Raw genomic sequence first — 20,485 nt, forward strand, 5'->3', positions numbered from 1 at the left:
GCTCCTATCTTCCCGGATATTCCCGTTGATCAGCACCTTATTGCTACTCCTGCTGTTGTTTTGGATCAGATTAGGGGTTTTCCGCGAGGTACGTCATGTGGTAGAGACGGCTTGCGTGCTCAACACCTTATGGATTGTTTGAGTGGTGCTGCAGTTGCTATTTCGGATGAGTTGGTGGACTCTATTACGCAAGTGGTTAATCTTTTTCTCGCTGGGAAATGTCTTGCTGTGTTGGGAGAATACATTGCTAGTGCTCCTCTTACGCCACTTTTCAAGCTTGGTGGTGGTATTCGGCCTATTGCCGTGGGTACTGTTTGGAGGCGTCTGGTTTCAAAGGTTGGTGCTGCTTTGATTGGTCCGCGTCTGGGAAGTTATCTAGGAGGTCTTCAGTTTGGTGTTGGGGTGCCGGCGGGTGGTGAGGCTATTCTTCATGCAGTTAATCGTTTGGTTGAGGCGCGTGGTGGTGATGTTGGCCTCTCCATGTTGTTAGTGGATTTCCAGATTGCCTTTAATTTGGTAGACCGGTCGGCTTTGTTGCGTGAGGTTCGTCTCCGTTGTCCTTCTCTCTCTCGTTGGGTTGAATTCTGTTACTCTACTCCAGCCAGGTTGTTTTACGGGGAGCATATCTTATGGTCATGTCAGGGGGTGCAACAAGGTGATCCTCTAGGTCCTTTGCTTTTTGCTTTGGTTCTTCACCCGTTAGTGTGCCAAATCAGGGATTCTTTTGACTTATGTTTGCAAGCTTGGTATTTAGATGACGGTACTATTATTGGTGATACCTTAGTGGTAGGGAAAGTTTTGGAGTTGATTTTGGCAGAGGGACCTCGTCTCGGACTCCATGTCAACGTTGAGAAAACGGAAGTATTCTGGCCCTTGGAGGACCCTCGTAGCCGTCTCGTCGGTGTCTTTCCTCCAAATATTGGTCGTCCTTTGCATGGTGTTAAGTTGCTGGGTGGTCTAGTCAGTGCTGATTCCTCTTTCTGTGGTGAGCTTGTTTCACAGAGAGTGTCGAAGACCATTGTGCTAATGGATGCTGTTGCTAAGCTCGATGATCCCCAATGCGAGTTGTTACTTCTTCGTGCGTGTACTGGGGTTTCAAAACTCTACTTTTCTATGCGCACTTGTCCTCCTCGTCTTTTTGAAACGGCGCAGGTTTCATTTGACGTGGCCCTTCGAGCTTCTTTAGAGCGTATTGTAACTGCTTTGGGGCCTGGTTTTAGTGATTGGCAATGGCGACTTGCCACCTTACCTTTTTCTTATGGTGGTTTGGGTGTATATTCGGCGGGTGATGTTCGGCATTACGCTTTCCTTGCGTCGCGTCTCCAGTCTTCTGGTCTTCAGGCTACGCTTCTTCGCGATTCTGGTATTGTTGGTCCGGGATCGGCCTTTGATGGTGCTCTTAGTCTTTTTAACAGGACTGTGGAGACTGACCTTTTGAGTAACCCTAGTGAGATCGTTGCCCCCAGACTCATGAAAAAATTGGCAGATATATATTTCACGAAGGTCACTTCATCTGTGGATTCCACTTTCTCCTTATCTCCGCGTCAGGTTGCCTTATGGAAGTCCCAACAGGGGAATCACTCTTCGGCCTGGTTGCGAACGATCCCGATATCGGGTTTGGGTAAGACTATGAATGGTAAGACTTACCGTTGTGTTCTTTGCTATCGATTGGGTGTTCCATTGTTCTCCGTTTCAACACTGTGTTCTACTTGCTCAAGGGTTTTTGATGGAGATATTTATGGGGATCATGCAGTATCTTGTGCTGGGATAGTAGGTATTAAACATCGGCACAACGTTGTTCGTGACACCCTTGTTGATATTTGTTTTCGGTCTGGGATTTCTGCTCAAAAGGAGGTCAACGTTGGGTTGACTGGTGGGAACGAGGGGGCGCTACGACCAGCAAATGTGTTGCTTTATTCCTAGGATAGAGGACGTGATGTATGTGTCGACTTGACGGGGTCTTCACCTTTGACACATTCGGGGTTGTCTGACTTCGTTCCTGGTCGTGTTGTGTCGGCGGCGGCTCAGCGGAAGCGGGACAAGTATGGGGCACGTTGCAGGGCTAATGGCTATGGTTTTCTTCCTTTCTCCTTTTCTTCATTAGGGGAATTAGACAAGGATGCTATTGCGTTGCTGAAGCGGGTTCAGGCGTTCGCTAAGACTCAGGATATTGGTGCTCGTGCAGCTGCTCACATCTTCAGTAGGATCGGGTTCGCTATAGCTAGAGGGGTGGGAGCCCAAATTGTATCTCGGCTCCCTACCAATTTCTTGTAAATTGATTGAATTTGTAGGTTTTTTAATTTTAATAATAATAATAATAATAATAATAATAATAATAATAATAATAATAATAATAATAATAATAATAATAATAATAATAATAATAATAATAATAATAATAATAATAATAATAATAATAATAATAATAATAATAATAATAATAATAATAACAAGATCCTAGGCATGATACTAACAAGATTAATAACAAACCATAGTATGTCACTAAGCAATAAAAATCAAAGCTTTAACCCTAACATGATACTAACAATCATAAATATTAGGAAGAACATAAAAGGCATCATAACAATCATACTTAGTATTAAAGTTACCCTATACATGATACTAGGAATCATAATAACAATCTAAACATGATTTCTATATCATAACATCAATAAAAACCATTAAAATACTTACTTTGATACCTCGTACCTCTTTCTAATAACAAAATACACGCATTAGTAACTTCAAGGAAAATTAAAAAAAACAATTAAACAATTAAATTAAATAATTAAAATAGAGATTTGGGACCAAACCCTCATAAATTAAAACCTTTCACGTCTAGGGCGAAGGCAACTTCGAATATGGCTAGGTGTTTCCAGATCTAATGAATGCGGAATTTTTATATTTGAGAAAAGCTAGTTTAGAAGAGAGAGAGAGAGAGAGTAATCAAGAGAATATTGATGAGAGTTGGTAGATTATAGATGAATGAAAATTGGTTAGAATAAGAATTGATGAGAATTGATGATTGTTGATGAAAACTGGTTATCGAAAACGGAGTTTTACGACGTTATTTATAAAGAAAATCAGCCAAAAAGATTAAATATCAAAACAGAGTTCTGGCGCAAATAATGAATTAGCGCCAACGCTAGCTATTGGCGCCAGGCGCTACAGCTGGCGTTTGGCGCTGATTCAGAAATTCACGCGTTTTCTTAAAATCAGATAAATATTGCTGTACAGGAGGATAAAATCGTATTTCCTCAAAAATACTCTTTGATTTTAATTAAAACTCTGAAAAGTCAACGAAAGTCAATTTATCAATGCTAATTCAATTAGGAATGAAAAGAACTTTCTAGAAGAATCTAGAAGACTAAAATCATTCCTAATTGCATTAGGAATGATAAATCTATATTAGGCCCTCCTCTAGATCATTGGGCCGCATATAAGGCTCAAACCGGACCCAGTTTAGTAAATTGGCCATAACTTCCTCATTATTCATCGGAATTGGGCTTATAATATATCGTTGGAAAGGTATTTTCAAACCCTACCCAACTACACTACTATTGGATCCATATCATGGACCAACCAAACTGGATTGGCTGTTTTCTTAAAATAAGTTTTCAAAAACAGAGAGAAGAGAAAAGAAATTAAAACTATCCGCAACACTAAACTTTCCACACTTTCACTTCATTCGATTATGATTCGACGCGAAAGGTACTCATCACTGGGTTTGGTTTTGGGGAGACACAAATGGGTGTCTACAGTATCATGTATAGAGAAGATTGGGAATGATTGTTTGGTTATACATTGTGATTTTCGTATGACGTGCACTATTTTATATTGCAAGAATTATTTGTGCTCTAATTATGCAAGGTGCGCTTAGAGGCAAATGTATTTGATTTGTGGAATGATTTATTTATTACTCATTCATGATTATTGAAATAGGATGAGTAACGGAAGAATTCAAGTCTTATAAGACGAGGTTAAGGTTTTGGGGTGCCTTATGCACTCAAGGTGTTTATACACCGAGGTGGTAAAGGAATAAATAATAAATATTGTTTGTCACTAATAAAACAAAAATTTTAATTGGAAATTTGCCTTGTTTGATTGAATTGTGTTTGGAATGTTTGTATTGTAATGCATATGAGTCATCACCAAGTCTAAACATGTAAATCACGTAAAGTGCAAGATGGATGAGCAATAAAACTCTGTATTGGTGCACATCTGGAGTAATGACAATCAGGGGTTGGGGTACATCCGTACATGGGGTATTAGCCGTGTACTTTTATCGAGGCCGTCTGATCTACGAGTCTCCTATTTCAAATATTTTTTTAAAACTAGGAGTTAGGTGAGATCTCATACTAACTACGGTCACGGAGTCGCACCCGTGGTCGTTGGATGTTTATTGATGTTTCCGAAATGAGGCATGGGGTTTTTTTTTATTGATGTTCCAAATGGAGCATGGGTTGGACAACCTTGTCTATTGCTTAATCCAAAGAATTAAATAAAATGAGTTTGCTACTATTAACTAGTGAAATCTTAATAAAATTGATAATTGAGTCGTGTGTTGAGTCTATAATTTAATGATGGATGATGATTGATTATTAGTAGCATGTTATGGATTTCTTATTTGTTTCGCAGCTTGTATGTACTCAGCTTTGCTGATTGCGTGCTTTTGTGTGTGTCTTTCTTTGGTCATGGCCTTCGCCTTTCAATAACCCTGTGACGATCCAATTTTTACACTTGTAATATTGGGGAGCAGATTAACCACAGGTTCTTACATACGCAACATTCGCATCAGGGTTGTGGGATTTTGAGTAGAGAGTTGGTTATTATTCGCAGTTTATTTCTTTTCGTAAGTTTGAATCTATTTAAACTCTAGTTTTATTTATTTACTACTTTTGTGGGGCTTTGAATAAGGGCCTTATTGGTTCCAAGTTGTATGATTTAGTTTGATTTTGGTTATTGGTTTTGAAACTTATTTATAACTGAGTTAGTTTTTCCGCTGCTAATTTCTGATATAGCCTTAACGTTTGAACACGTGGCGGTAGCACGCCAGTAATTCTCTTGAATATTGTTCAGGGTCCTCACAGGTTTTAAGAGAGAATTATTGGGGTGTTACAAGCACCCAATCCTTACCCCTTCGACAATCAGCCACGAAATCGGCCACAAACGGCCGAAATTGGCTGGTTTAGGGTATTCAGCCCCGACATTGACCAATTTCGACCATTTGTGGCCAATTTATGTGGTCGATTTCGGGGAGGGGGATTGCATTGTGGCCACTTTTGGTACCCAATTTTTGTGGGGAAACGACTGTTTAGGCCTTTGATGAGTTTTCCGGTAAAAATGGATAGGAAGGGAGTGCGTCGGTGATGGTAGTGTGGTTTGCAGGGCATGCGTCGACGGTGGTGCTGGTGTGGTGGTGGAGGTGCGACAGCTGCTGGGTTAGTTTTAGGATTTTTTTTTTTTTTTACATTTTTCTTTTTTTTTTTTTATTTTCTCTATTTTTTTTCAACTAATTACATATTGACACGTGTGCAAAAAAAAACTAATTCAGGAATGTTTACCTGATTAACCGGTTACAAGTCATTTAGGTGTAATAGAAATTAATACCCCCTAAAGTTGGGAGTGATAGATAATAATCCAAAGTACGGATTATTTTTGGCGGACGAGACAAAATTCAGATTAATGGGAGCAATTTTTCCTTTAATAAATTATCTTTTCCTGTATTTTTTTTCTTTATTTTTCTTACTAATAATTTATAAAATGATTTAATTTTTGGTGTTTAATTTATGGAATAACTTTTGTATACATCTGGTGTACAGTAATTTACTGTACATCGGGGGCCACTTTTATAAATTTTTTGGGTAAGTTTTATGAATAAAACATAAATACTTCGTAAATTTTATTTATATTAATGTAACTTTTATTCATATTAGGGTAACTTTTGCTCATTTTAGGATAAATTTATAACGGATATACATTCTTTTATTGTACATTCGATTTATTTAAATGTTTGTCTAATTTATGTGGCATTAGGATTTCAAAAAAAAAAAATAATAATGTGGCATTAAATTTTTTAAATAAAATATAATAAGTCTTTCATATACATTTAATTTAATAAATATTATGAAATTAGAGTGGTGATGTAGACAATAATTTCAAGCAACCCACACTTGAGCCTCACCGTGATCATACACTTAAGCATGGTGGCGTCCAAAGGGAAAGAAGCTAGAGCAAAAGAGTTGCCAACAAAAATTAGGAACTTGTAAACCGTTCACATGGTAGGTGAAGGTTACACCTCTTCACGATCCATGAGATCGCTAACTCCATAGTGGTCTGGAACCATGACTGGATATTCGGGGATAAAGGTACAAATCCAATCTAAAAGAGATTGAACCTGCCCTAAAAATAGGCCTCTACTGTATTATTCTCATATTCATGTGCGCTTTTTGACTAACATACAATCAATACATTAATCCTAAACCTGTTTAACCCATGTTGGTTAAATATTAATGCACAAACAAATATATTATTGGCGATCACTTGAATTATAATCACATTAGCCTAAACAAAATTATTAATTATCTTATTAAACGTGATTACAAATACAAATTCCCTTAAAACCTGCAAGAGAGAGCGTGATCAAGTAATAAAAATAATATATTAAGCAACATAATAATATTGATAAAACAAAACATTATCATCATAATAATATTCTCATCAAAGCATAATATGTAATACCCCATATTTTTATACGTATCTTATTTAAAATATGTATTTTATAAAGGTATTTAAATAATTTTAATATTTTAATTATGGTATTTTAATTATTTATCCTATGTAAGTTTGGAAATATTTTTACTAAAGGAAAGTTTGTTTAATTATTTATTTTATAAAAGTTGGGGTTTTATTTTAGGAAAGTGTGATTTTAACAAGTTTTATCGGGGAATGGATTAGGAAAAACTAAAAGAGGAAAGTTTATGGTAAAAGGGGTGGTAGAGAAGGGGTATAAATATGGGGGTTGTTAAATACCGCCAATAATTTTTATCAAAATCGCCAACATTTAAGACAAATGGACATCAATGCCCTTACTATACCCCCACCCATCTTCTTCTTTTTCTTTTATTGTTTTCTCTCTCCTCACCCATAAGGCCACAACCACCATTTCCCAACCACCATCAACCACGTCAGCGGCTGTATGTTGGAGGTGAAGGGAAGCAGCGACCGTACGTCGGAGGTGGAAGGGTAGCGATGCCGATGACCGGAGGAGGCATCATGGTGGTCGGCAAAACCGATTACCCAGTACGGCAACCGATTTTGGATGCCGGTAACCGTGGTCAACCGGCGCTTGAAACCGGTTACCATCCTGGTTGACTGGTTTTGCGCGACGATTTTGCTGTTAGGGGGGATATAAAGCACCACCAACGACCAGTAGAGGAGCAAAGGTGGTGGGTCTTCGTTTTTAATGTTGATTGTTGTTCGTGAATTGGTGGTTCCGACAACACAAAATAAAATCTGGTAGTTTTTTTAGCGGTGATGGTGGGTGGTCGTGGTCATGGAGGCGTGGATGATGGTGGTCATGGCAGCGTGGGTAGTGGTAGCATGGGTGGTTGCTATTGTGGTGGTTGACGGTTGTTTTTGAGACTTGATGGACTTAGGAGAGAGAAAAGCAAAGTGGGGAATGAGTAAGGGTGATTTTGTCTCTTCATCGTTATTGTTGGCGGTTTGATAAAAAACGTTGGCGGTATTAAGCAATCCACATAAATATCCCTCTTATGAGGCAAATCAACTTTGCCCAGAGTGGAGAAAACCAAGGTAAATTTCTCTCCCTTTTCTCCTTATTTTTCTTCTCTCCTTTTCTTTCTCCTTCCCCTTTCCCTTTTGTTTTCGGACCACCACCACCAACGGCAACCATCACCACCGGTGGGCTGTCGACCACCAACCACCCAGCCGGCTGCAGCGGTGAACACGAGTGCTGGCAGCAGCCGGCAGTGGCGCCGGCCTGCTGTCGGCAGTCTTTGTTTTCAACTTAAAAATCTAATCTTTCTTGCTCTAATTTAATCTATACTTTAATCTAATTGTAAATTATGAGTTTTGGGATTTAATTTTGATGTTTGATTATTATAATTATGTTGATTAATTTTCAGATTTTATTTTTAATTAAAAAGCCCCAATTTTTGAAACCCTAGATTCTTGATTTATGAATTATTGAAAGAGTATGATGTATTATGGTTTAGATCTTTGATTAAAGAGTTTCAAGACTAAATTACAGCAAGTTTTAATTAAAATAAAGTGCTGGAATTTTATGTAGAGCACTTAATATTATGGTTCTTGAAGAAATTTCTATTACCCACTACTTGAGACTTAAGTATGGTGTTTTAAATATAATTTCAGTTTATTTTAATTAAATTATAAGGGATTTTATAATAGCATATATTGCTGGAAATTTGTTTAGAGTGGATTTTAATACTCTATTATGACTTTAATGTGTAGGAGACTTTGAAGTAAGCAATTTCTATTAGCCATGGCAATTTTAAGATCGTACTGAAGGTACGTTCGCGTACTTAGCATATTTTGGTGATGTAGTATCATGCTTGGCTTGACTTCAATCAATTACAAGTAGTATCATGCTAAGGTTTATGTATGGAATTGTGAATTATTGGTGTTGGTGATTGAATTGTGAAACATGAATTATTTGTGATGGTTTATGGATTGAAAAATTATATTTTTGGCATGATTATATGGACTACACTTTTATTTAGGGCATGTTAGAGTGCATGTTTAATTAAACTACATGTTTAATTTGGCTTGGAATATCGAAAAGGAATTTTATTATGGTTCATATAATTTTTATTGATGCTTTAAGCATGAGGAAAGAGCTATATAAGTGTCTATGTACACGAGGAATAAATTGTATGTTGGTGCCTTTGTGCACTTAAGGTGTTTTTAACACCGAGGGATAGGATTTTTGGCGCTTTATGCGTTTAAGGTGTATTTGACACTGAGGTAGAATTAAAAAGGGTTCAACATAAAATATTATGTGATCACTAAATATTCAAGAATTAAATTGGTATATTTGTTAATTGAATAATTGTTGTTGATTGAATCATTATGCTTTGAGAGTCATCACCAAGTCTAATAATATGTAAATAACGTAAAGTGAAAGAGATTACGCACCAAAACTCTTGGAACGTATATACCTTGAGTATGAACATATGGGGGGAGTTATGGGGTTTTATATTTAACCATAACTTCTAATGGAGTACAGGACGATGTAAATTTCTTTTTATTTATTATTATGCACAGGAATTCCGCCACCTATGTGTGGTTTTGTCGATGGCACGGTTAGCTCCTGTGTCAGTTAACCTCAATTTATATGGGGGAGGTAGAGTTGGAAACCCGTTCGATGCATAATCAACGCTAAATAAATTATTTAGTGTCTAGATAATGAGTCTTATTGAATGTTGTGTGTGCTTGTAAACAGGTGCATGGAGGTAAGTGTGTGTGTTGATAGGTGAAAGCATTTTAGTGTGTTTAATTACGCTTATGTACTCAGCTTTGCTGATTGTGTGTGTTTGTGTGTTTTGGCCATGTCTTTATCTTGGCCCTATGATGACCCATTTTTAATGGAGAGTAGTGGAAGCAAGTAGAGATAAGCTTTTCAGGTATTGAAGCATATTCATGACGGGACATGAGTGAAGAGCGAATCATGCTAGTTTCTTTTAGTTTACGATGTGCTTTATGCATTGAATATTTATGGTGTTATTTTATATGTGGACTAACTCAAGGATTTGGATTTGGTTTGGTTTGATTAAGGGCCTTTAATGGTTCCAAGTTGTAGTTTGATTTCAATTGACTTCGTTTGTTTTGGTTTTAAAACTTTACTTTCGTTTGTTGACTTTTAAGTTGGCTTATTTTGAATGGTTTTGATTTATAAGTCTTCCGCTGTGATCTTTGATAGTTGCCTTAGCCGTTTTCACGATGGCGGTAATGTCTTAGATATTCCTAATTCGTATTTTCAAAAGGGTAAAGAGGTATTTTAAGGAAAGGAATTTCTAGGGTGTTACATAATAGTATTAGTAAGATCCTAGGCATGATACTAACAAGATTAATAACAAATCCTAGCGTGACACTGAACATTAAAAATCAAAGTTTTAACCCCAACATGATACTAACATGATAAAAGAAATAGGAAGCAACCTAAACATGATACTAGAAAGAAATTAAAACAATATAAACATGCTTTTTATATCAAAAGAATAATTAAGAAGTAATTAGATTACATACTTTGTTGCCTCGTATCTCTTTCTATCAAAACAATACACGAGTTAGTAACTTCAAGGAAATATAAAATCAAACAATTAATCAAATAATTGAAATAGAGATTTGGGACCAAACCCTCGGAAATTATCAATCTTTCACGCCGAGGGCGAAGGCAACTTCAAATTTGGCTAGGTGTGTCTAGAACTCGTGTATGCGGAATTGTATTTGTAAAAATCTAGTTTAGAAAGCAAGAGGGAGAAAGAATAAGCTAATGCTTAAAAGAGAGAAGAGAGAGAATTGTGATGATTGTCTGTCTCTTTTAAAACGGGGAATAAGGACCCTATTTATAGAGAAAATAGTCCGGAAACAATTGAAAAGAGATCGAATTCGACTGGGGATAAATTTATTGTCTGTCTCTTTTAAAACAGCTCCTGTCGCGAACGACATGCTCCGGCGCGAAACGCCAAGAATCACGTATCGCGACAAGGTCTCTTGCAGTGTGACAAAACTGTCTTTTGACGCTAATTAAAAGATAAAACGCGTTTTGCACAGAATCCTTTTCCTAATATAATTAAGTAATAAGACTCCGCGTTTATCAATTTTAAAATCGGTTTTATCATTAAAACACTTGTTTTATTCCAAATAAAATTCTTTAATTTCTATAATTATTAATCCTAATTTCATTAGAATTTAAAAGAACCTTCTAGATTATTCTAGAAAATTAAAGTCAATCATAATAACTTTAGGAATAATAATTAATAGGCCCTCCTCTAGATCATTGGGCCGCATATAAAAGTTATTTCGAGCCCAACTTAGTATTTTGGCCATAACTTCCTCATTATTCATCGAAATTGGGCTTATAATATATCTTTGCAAAACTCTTTGCGAGCCCAATCCAACTTGTAATACCCTGTAATACCCGAATATTTTATGATTTTATATAAAATATTTTATAAAAATATAGTTTATTTTTATTTATTATATAACTTTTCTAATCTCATAGTTTTTATTTAGACTTTGTAAAGTTTTAAAACCCTATTTATGACCTTTCTGTATTGTTATATATGCAATTATGTGCCGTCGTGGGTGAAGAACTATGATGCAAGACAATTTTTGTACGAGTCTCAATCATCAAATTCAACCTCTCAATTCCTATGTATAACACCTTTGATTACTCCCTGCTAGCACTTGTTTATCGTTCTTGTTTATCGTTCGGCAAATTTTTGTCAAAAGAGCCTTGACACATTAAACTCCCACCATATAATGATCCTCTTACTTTACAACAATCAAACTTTTCTTATGCGAGTACACTATATGTGTTAATGTGCGATCTCGAGTTTTCAGAAGGTAATCTCACGAAAATTGGAGATGTTTATAAAATATTTCGTATTATTAAAGTTTATAAAATTTGTTATTCATATGATCAATTGTTGTATATATTGTTAAATATGTCGTGATATATGATTTAATTGTTATATTATTTTGTTTCATTATTGATTATATTAATTGTGTTAACTTTAGGGTTTTTAATATTGTTGTTACTATAGGGAGTATTGTTTTATTGGGGTTTTAGGGTTGTTAATGCAGAGTATTATTTTGGGTTGAGAATTATTTATTTTTGGGTGCTAATATTTTTTCCCCTAAGAGTTGAGATGTTTTTGAATCGAATTGTTATGTTATTTGAGAACCTGTGCCATTATTGAGATATTATAAATTAATTTGTGAATCATTATTTGATCGATGTATGAGATCAAAAGGTTGAGAATTATTTTTATTTTTATTCTTGGTTTGAGGCTCGGCGTTATAGACCTTAGTCCTTGGCATGTTGGTAAGGAGATAATAATCATAAGTTAAGAATGAGGTACAATCTTTATTATTTATTTTTCTATGATCCCCTACAGTGGGAATTGGCCCGTATGTGGTCTGGTTCAAGGTGTTTTCTAGCTATTGAGAGTATTAAAGTTTTTATACTTGTTGGTTTGTTATTCGAATTACTCATGTCCAAGGCTAGGTAATATATATAACAAAGAGCATGACACACTTATTGGTTATGAGATAATTGAGTGAAGGATTGTACTATTATTCGAGGTTAAGTTTGACAAAGGTTATTGTCGGAGTATAATGTGTAATGTAGTTTTGAACTACATTGTTTAATTGATTTAGTAATGTTAATTATTATATTATACTCTGTATTCTTATATGTGATGATTACTCAGCTTTTTGCTGACGTGTGTGTGTTTGTTTGTTGTGCTATATGTATTTGCGGCCATGCCTTTTTCTTATGGTGGCCCTGCAACGATCTATTTTGGAATTTGTTCTTAATGGTGAGCAGTCAAGTTTGTCTAAGCAGGTTAATCAGGTGATCGTAGCTAAAGGAGCTCAAGTGTTTCGATTAGTTTACTATAAAAAGTTTGTAAAGATGCATAAATAGCTCACTTAGATTTATTGGGTTGTAATTATTGTGACTTTGTAAGCCTTAACACTTGACAAGTTGTTAAGTGTGGCAGTGATACCTCCGATTTAAGTGTATGCTTCCGCAGTTTTATTCAAAGGTTATTTATTTTTCCTTTATTCCTTATTTATTATTAGTTAGTAAATCGGGGGTGTTACATACCCCGTATTTTCATATGTATTTTCTAATTAATTAATTAGGAATTATTTTATAAAAAGGGTATTTTAGTAAAAATTATTATTTGGAGCCAAAATAATATTTGAATTTTGGCGCCAAAAGTATTTTGAAACTAATCATTATTTTGGATAAGATTTATTATCCATTCATATTATGTTAAAAACCGGATTATTTACATATTTCGGATATTTTAATTAAAGAAAAATAATATTTTATTAATTATTTATGATGGCCGAAAATTCCCAATAATTAGCTAGGGATTTCGGATTTTCCATGTATGGAAAATCTGATTTTTCTTGGTTATTTATTGATGAATAATTGGTATTTAATTATTTAACTATTTATTCTATATTATTTATACAATTATTTTATTCCTTAAAACCGAGCAAAAACTTCCTAAATAAACCTAGGGAAATCTAAAAATTTGAGCCAAGGGAAGCTCAAGATTTTCTGCCCTCTTTAATTATTTTAAGGGAATTTATTTTGGTAAAATTGTATTTTAAATTATCACCCAAAATCTCTTAATTTCTGTAATTATATATCTCCATATTTTTAATATTTGATCATCAAATTCTCTTGCCTTTTATTCTTCTTAATTATTCCCCAAATAATTGCAATTTCCTTATTATTTTTCATGACATACATACATTCCATATTCAAGTATACACAATCACTTTAATATCCAAACTTTTCTTAATTCTTTTACTCACTTCTTCAAGTAATCCCTTAAACCCTACTTACCATAATTCTTCCTTCATTTTCTTACCATTCATGCTTACACTAGCCTATAAATACCCCTTCAATTCATGATCAAACCCTCACCCAAATTCTCATAATTCTCTCTCAAATTCTTTTTATTTTTCTTTACTCCTCCTTGCGCACCACCACCTCCACCGTGCACCACCAACTCTCCGGCCTCTCACTGCCGCCGCCGCCCTCCACCTTCCGGCACCACCTGCTTCCGCCGGCAACCCTTGACACCACCTCCTTCTTTCTCTTCTCCTTAGTTTCTTATCTTTTCTTCTTCTTTTCTCTTATTCAATTAATTATAATTGTTATGGGGAATTTATAAAAAAAAAAAAAATTATGACATGTTTTAATTATATAAAATCAGATTTTTAATAATGTTTATGATATATTAATTTAAGAGGTTCATGTACATATAGTTGGGAGGTTTTTAGTTTAATTATTGTGATTATTTGTTAACCTTATATTAATTAAGGTTATATTTATTTGTAGGGTGTGTTCGAACAAGAATCTTGAGGTTCCGTTTGTGTGTTTTGATAAGCGAGGATCAAGGTACGTTAGGTGGTTAGATACCTTGAAAAAGATTGATTTGAATGAGCATGTTTGAATGATTTCTTGTGATGATTGAATTAAATTGAATTAAATTATGATTATGAAATAAAAGTATGTTTAAATAAATTGGTTTTAATAAATAAATTGGAGTATTGATTTTATATCATGTTTTAAATGAATTAATGTTTAAAAGGGTTTTATTTTTAAAGCATGTTGAATTTAATAAAGAGGAATTTTGGAACTATTATTAAAAGTTGGAAGTATTGGATTTAAAGAGGATTTATTGTACTATTATTATTAAAGCTTTTTAAGCATATTAGTAATCCCACTTGCGGATTTGGTTTATTTGATAAGACTTTGGACTTTGTATGACCGAGTCTTTCCTCAAGAATATCCTTGTAACATAAGGAGACTAGCTTGGGGGGTGTGCACACTTGGGAGAGGAATTGGATTTGGTTTTGAATAATTGGAATTGGTTTTAAAATAAGTGGAATTGGATTTAAAATAAGTGGAATTGGATTTATTGGATACTAATATTGGTTATTGAAATTGGTTTTGGATTCTTGAGTTGGAATTATTTATTTAATTAGAGCATAGCCATCCGTTGCCCTTTTGTAATGGGCATGAAGAGAGAGAAATTGAAATAAAATTATAAAATACAAAAAATAATATTTTTGGAGAGAGAAATTTCATGACCAGGTCATGGCCATGACCTCTAGCAAATGGTGGGCAAAAGATGAGGGTGTGCCACTTGTCTTATAATAATTGGTCTATAGTGTTATTTTTAATAATTTTCTTCTTAATGCTCTATGTGCATTAAATATTTATGACTAGGGCAACCAATGAGAGTATATGGGCATAACTAGGTATGAAATTGGGCATGGATGAAGTGGATGAGAGAGATATCTATTAAATATTTGATGACCACCATTAGGTTTGGCAACCAATTACTTTGCTCTTATTGGAATGGATGTAATTGATTTCAAAAGCATGTTTATGAATAAATTGAGTTTAATTATCTCACACTTATCGTACTTAGCATATTTTGCTAATCGTATTTTTTATTTTGTTTTGGTTCGCCCTATTTACCTTAATGGTAAGCAGTGTTGACTAATTTCAAGTGAAGTCAATAATTTAGAGTCCCGGGATGGTTCACCTAGATTAAGATATGTTGGTTCTTATATTTATTTTTGAATACTCATGACAATTGTTACTATTTTAGTCTATTATTAAATAAAGAAGAGTTTTAAGGTTTTCGCTGCAAAGTATTGGTTTAATTAGTAAGTCTAAGTAGCCTTGCGTAATCACGCAGCGGTAGTACGCCTAAGTCTATCTCTACGGTATAATTATACGTATTATACTGGTATTTCCGTAGAGGGAGATTTGGGGGTGTTACACAATGCCACTACTAGAAAAAAGCCGATTTCCGACGGAAAGATTCCGTCGAAGACACCCCGTTTTCCGTCGGAAGCGGTTGTCGGAAAACTGTTTGTAGGAAATATGACCTTTTCCGACGGAATTAAGTCTGTTGAAAGAGGTTTTTTGGCCCGGAAAATTCTGTCGTAAATTTCCGACGGAATCATGTCGTCGGAAAGTTACGACGGAATTTCTGTCGGAAAATGCATAAAAAAAATATTTGGTGGCACCACCGCCACCAGCCCCACACCTGCACCTCCACCACAGGTCCACAACACACCCTACCACCACACACCACCTCAAAACACCACTATACTCCACCCCACAGCACCAAAATAACAAACAATATAAAAAAAAATACAAAAGAACGATAATTACCACAAAAAAATCCAAACCAATAGATATAAATATTTGATCGAAATTTCAATAAAAAGAAAAAACGAAAATTAACTATGATAATTACAATAATTTAATAATTCATAAACTAACATTTACATAAATAATTAACTATAATCTATGTTAAAAAAAAATAAAACAACATCTACAATTTAACCAAAATTAAAACAAGATCTACAAAACCAAAATAAAACAAAATCTACAATTTAACCTAAGTTTAAACTAGATCTACAAAAAAACCTTGAGATGCTCGCGACGGTGGCTGTTTTTTTCGCAGTGGTGTTGTTGCGGAGACCTCAAGATACTCGCGAGGGTTGCTATTGAAATAGGCGGTGGTTGTTGCAGTGGTGGTGTTGATGTTGGAGGTGGTTGTTGCAATGGTGGTGTTGTTTGAGGTTGATGTTGATGTTGGTGGTGGTTGTTGCAGTCGCTGTGGTGGGAAGAAAGGGAAAGGAGAGAGAAAGAGAAAGGGGAAGCTGAGATGCGGAGAGAGAAAGAGAAAGGGGAAGGAGAGAGAAAGAGAAAAGGGAAGGTCAGAGGCGGAAAGAGAAAAGGGGGAAGGAGGAGCTGCTAGGGTTTCATTTTTAAAGGGTTTTTTTTTTTAAATTATTTTACGATGGAATAAAAATCCGACGGAAATAGTAATGTCCTCCAAAAAAATCCGTCGGAAAGTGCATATATTCCGACGGATTTGCGATAGAAATTTTAAATTCGTCGGAAATATCTGACGGAATTACCTGTCCGTCGAAATTAATCCGTCGGAATTCGACCTGATTCTTGTAGTGAACTATACTATTATTGAACCTTCATCATGGACCAAACTAAATTGAACTGGATATTTTCATAAATAGAGTAGATTTTCAAAAACAGAAAGAAGGTATTTTATTAGAAACAACCGCATCACTAGACTTTTCATACTTTCACTTCGTTCGATAATCAATGACCTGAAAGGTATTTATTCATCACTGGGTTTGGTTTTTGGGGAGACACATTTAGGTGTCTATTTATCAATGAATATGATAAACTTTGTAATATAATACTTAAACTTTTTAGTAGAATAAATAAAAAATGAGTGGATATTTGTGTGCGAGATAATAAGAAAGGATATTTCTTTTATTTTAAAGATTTTTATTTTATATTTTTATCTAATCCTAAATTGAATTATTTTTTATTTTTAATTATTGTACGTTGTTTTTTTTATTAGCTTTTGTAATATCATATTTCATTATTATTTTTTTTAATCTAGAACATGTTTTTCTTTCTTTCTTTCTTTTTTTTTAAACATGGTTTAATTGAACGTAGTTTTTATTTTGTAATTTTAATATCTATTTTATTTTGTTTTTAATATATATATCTCATTATAACCTTTCATATGTTATTATCTTATAACATATGAGTATTCGGAGATTGATAGAGTTTTTAAATTTTGAATTTTGCACGATTAATTTCAGTCAAATTAATATTTTAAAATAATAATTGTCAAAGGCTAAAACTTTTGGAAAAATAAAGACAACGTACATATTATTTTTAAGGGAAAGTGAGATTATGATCGTTCCATCGATCTGTTCTTTTAATTCATGGACTATAACTCGTAGTTTGATTATCTAATCATTTTTTGCTTAAATTAAAATTTGATTAAATTAGATTTGTATGTAAAAAAAAACAAAAAAAAAAACAAAAAAAAATTGAGTAAACAAAACATAAACATATATCCCAAATAAACACAATGTAAGCAATAAGTAAACAAAACATAAACATATATCCCAAATAAACCCAATGTAAGCAATAATTAAAAATATACTTTTAAACACAAATTTTAAAAATTAAGCTAAGATATTAGCATAATTTTTAAAATACCCAGTCATGGACACAAAATTACTAACACAAAATTCGCTTTAGTTGGTTTTGTATTGATACAAAATTTTGTTGGTCTCTTATAATGAGTCAATTTATAAGGGTAGGTAACATAAATTTTAATTTAGTTATAATTAAGAAATAATTTTTATTTATTTCTTATTATAATTACTATCAAAATTTATATTATAATAGTAGGTATCAAATTTTATTGTACTCGTTTATCATTTAAATATAATATTATTTCAAATATGTTTTTCATTAATTAATTAATATTTTTTGAGATTTATCTTTTCATATATTTTGTTTGGACTTGTCATATTCGTAATGATTTAATAAATTTCTATTTTTTCTATATATATTTTTAAATTTTTTAACCATTAATTTATAAAATAATTTTGTTCGTGGGTATTAATCTACACGACATTAAAATTTTAGATTTATCAAATCTAATTCGTTACTTTTATCTAGGTTGCGATACAATTTTTTAATTCAAAAATAAAATACAATTCTTTTTTCTTGTTTGTCAAAATAATTGTATTTCTTACTTGGCGCTATGAATGTTCTCCAAAAATACCTACTTTATTTATATACTACCTCCGTTACAAGTTACTCCCTCCTTTTTTTTTATTTGCATCACTTGGTGATGTGCGGAGTTTTAGGAGGATAATATAATATTGTGAGTGGGTGAATAATTTACTATAGTAAAAGTTAGATGGGGACCATGAAAGAGAAAAAGTGTGAGGAGTGTAAATATTTTTATTAATATAAAGTGGGGACCATAAAAGAGTGAGAAATGATAAAATAATTTAGTGGAGTTTAAAGTAAGAGAGAGAAATGATAAAATATAGTATAAAGTTACCAAATAGGGAAGTGGTGCATTTAAAAAAAAATACCCTTAAAAGGAAATTGATGCATTTAAAAAAAAAAAAAGGAGGGAGTTGTGCAACGATTTGACATAAAGTAGAAAGGTAAAATGTCTAATCGTTGCACATAACCTATAACGGAAGTACTATATTAGATTATCTACTTTATTTATATATATTAGATTATTTAATTCATATAGTTATGTTGGGGTAGAGTAAAAGTAGGAAAGATAAAATTAATAACCACAAAATTAGAGGGCAACCAATGGGAGGGCATGAACATAAGTGGATATTGGAGTTGGGCATAAATGAGGTGGAAGAGAGAGAAATATCTACCCTTTTAAAAACCAGAAGTTGTGAGCACTATTTCAAATCTACAGTGCATTTCCGTTTTTACCCTTGTTGCTTTTTTTCCTTTTTTTTCCCTTTGTTTTTTTTTTCTCTTTTTTCTAATACCGAATGTTTTCATTGATTTTGGTTGTATCTAGCTGTTGTGGGACCTACGTAACAAAAGTGTTCCTTTTCCCTTTTTGGGGTTCCCTTTATTCTTTGTGTATTTTTAAAAAATTTATGTTTTTTTTTCCTTAGCAAATGAAGAAATATTTAGAAGAAAAAAAAGGAAAGACTGATTGCTTAGGATTTGATTTTTGGGTTTTTTTCTACCTTTTTTTGTTTACCTTTTAATTTACTATAAACCCTTAAAAAATGGCTTTTACAGAGCAGTGTCAAAATGGGTGATTAGGATTTGATTTTTGGGTTTTTTTTTCCCTACCTTTTATTGTTTTCCTTTTTATTTACTAAAAAATGGCTTTTACAGAGTAGTGTTGATAATCAGTCATGAAAAAAAAAAAGGTTGATTTAGTGTGATGTATTAGTTTGCCACATGTGATTTTGGTTTAGTCATTAGCTATTTCGTACCTGGTTTATTGTTGATAATTAATGTTGAAAATTAATATTAAAGCATTTTGTTGTGTTGCTTAGTGCACGTGTTTTTTTGGGTCTGGATTTCTGAAAAAATTTCCTTGCTTTTTAAAAAGGTTTTCGGTTACAAATTAATTAGTAATTTGTTGCTAATTAATTGTCAGTGATTATTAGATTGATAAGAAGTGGTGTGAGGTGGTGGTGTTTATTCAGTCAATCAGAATTGCTACTTGTAAGGATTTGGTCTTCCATGTTTTAGGGGTTATTAGAGTGTAGCCTTGTGAATGCTTCTTTGACTAACAAGGAGACTTTGAAATTAGGTGTACTTCTATTTATTTTTAAAATAAAAAAGGGAAATTGGGTTGTACTTATAGTGAATGAATTTATATAAATGAGTTTCCTTGTTTGTAGTTGAATAAGTCTAGCACTTGAGCTCTCTCTTTCATTTGATTTGTTCTGTTGTTGGTGCTATAAAAAAAAAAAGTCATAGCAAAGTGATTTAGTTTTAAGCAAAGAAAATCAGGTAACTTAAATCTTGTTAGCTTTTTTGGATATATAAATGTATATTGCATATATGTATCTTATTGATTATTACATTGTTATGATCTATGGAACAATTGCCAATAATCTTATGGACCAAGACTTTGATTATCCATGAAACAAGACAATTCCATATATTACAGGACGATGACAAGGACTTAGAAGATTTTCTATTGTAATTTATATACATGTGGGTGTGTCATTATGTTGTTGTTTGATGAATGGAACTTGATGCGTTCAGTGAAATGATTTGTTATTGGTTTGTTGTGATTTAGTCATGGAATGTAGGATTAGGTTTTCA

Source organism: Chenopodium album, chromosome 3, assembly GCF_948465745.1.
Source record: "Chenopodium album chromosome 3, dcCheAlbu1.1, whole genome shotgun sequence".
NCBI lineage: Eukaryota > Viridiplantae > Streptophyta > Magnoliopsida > Caryophyllales > Amaranthaceae > Chenopodium > Chenopodium album.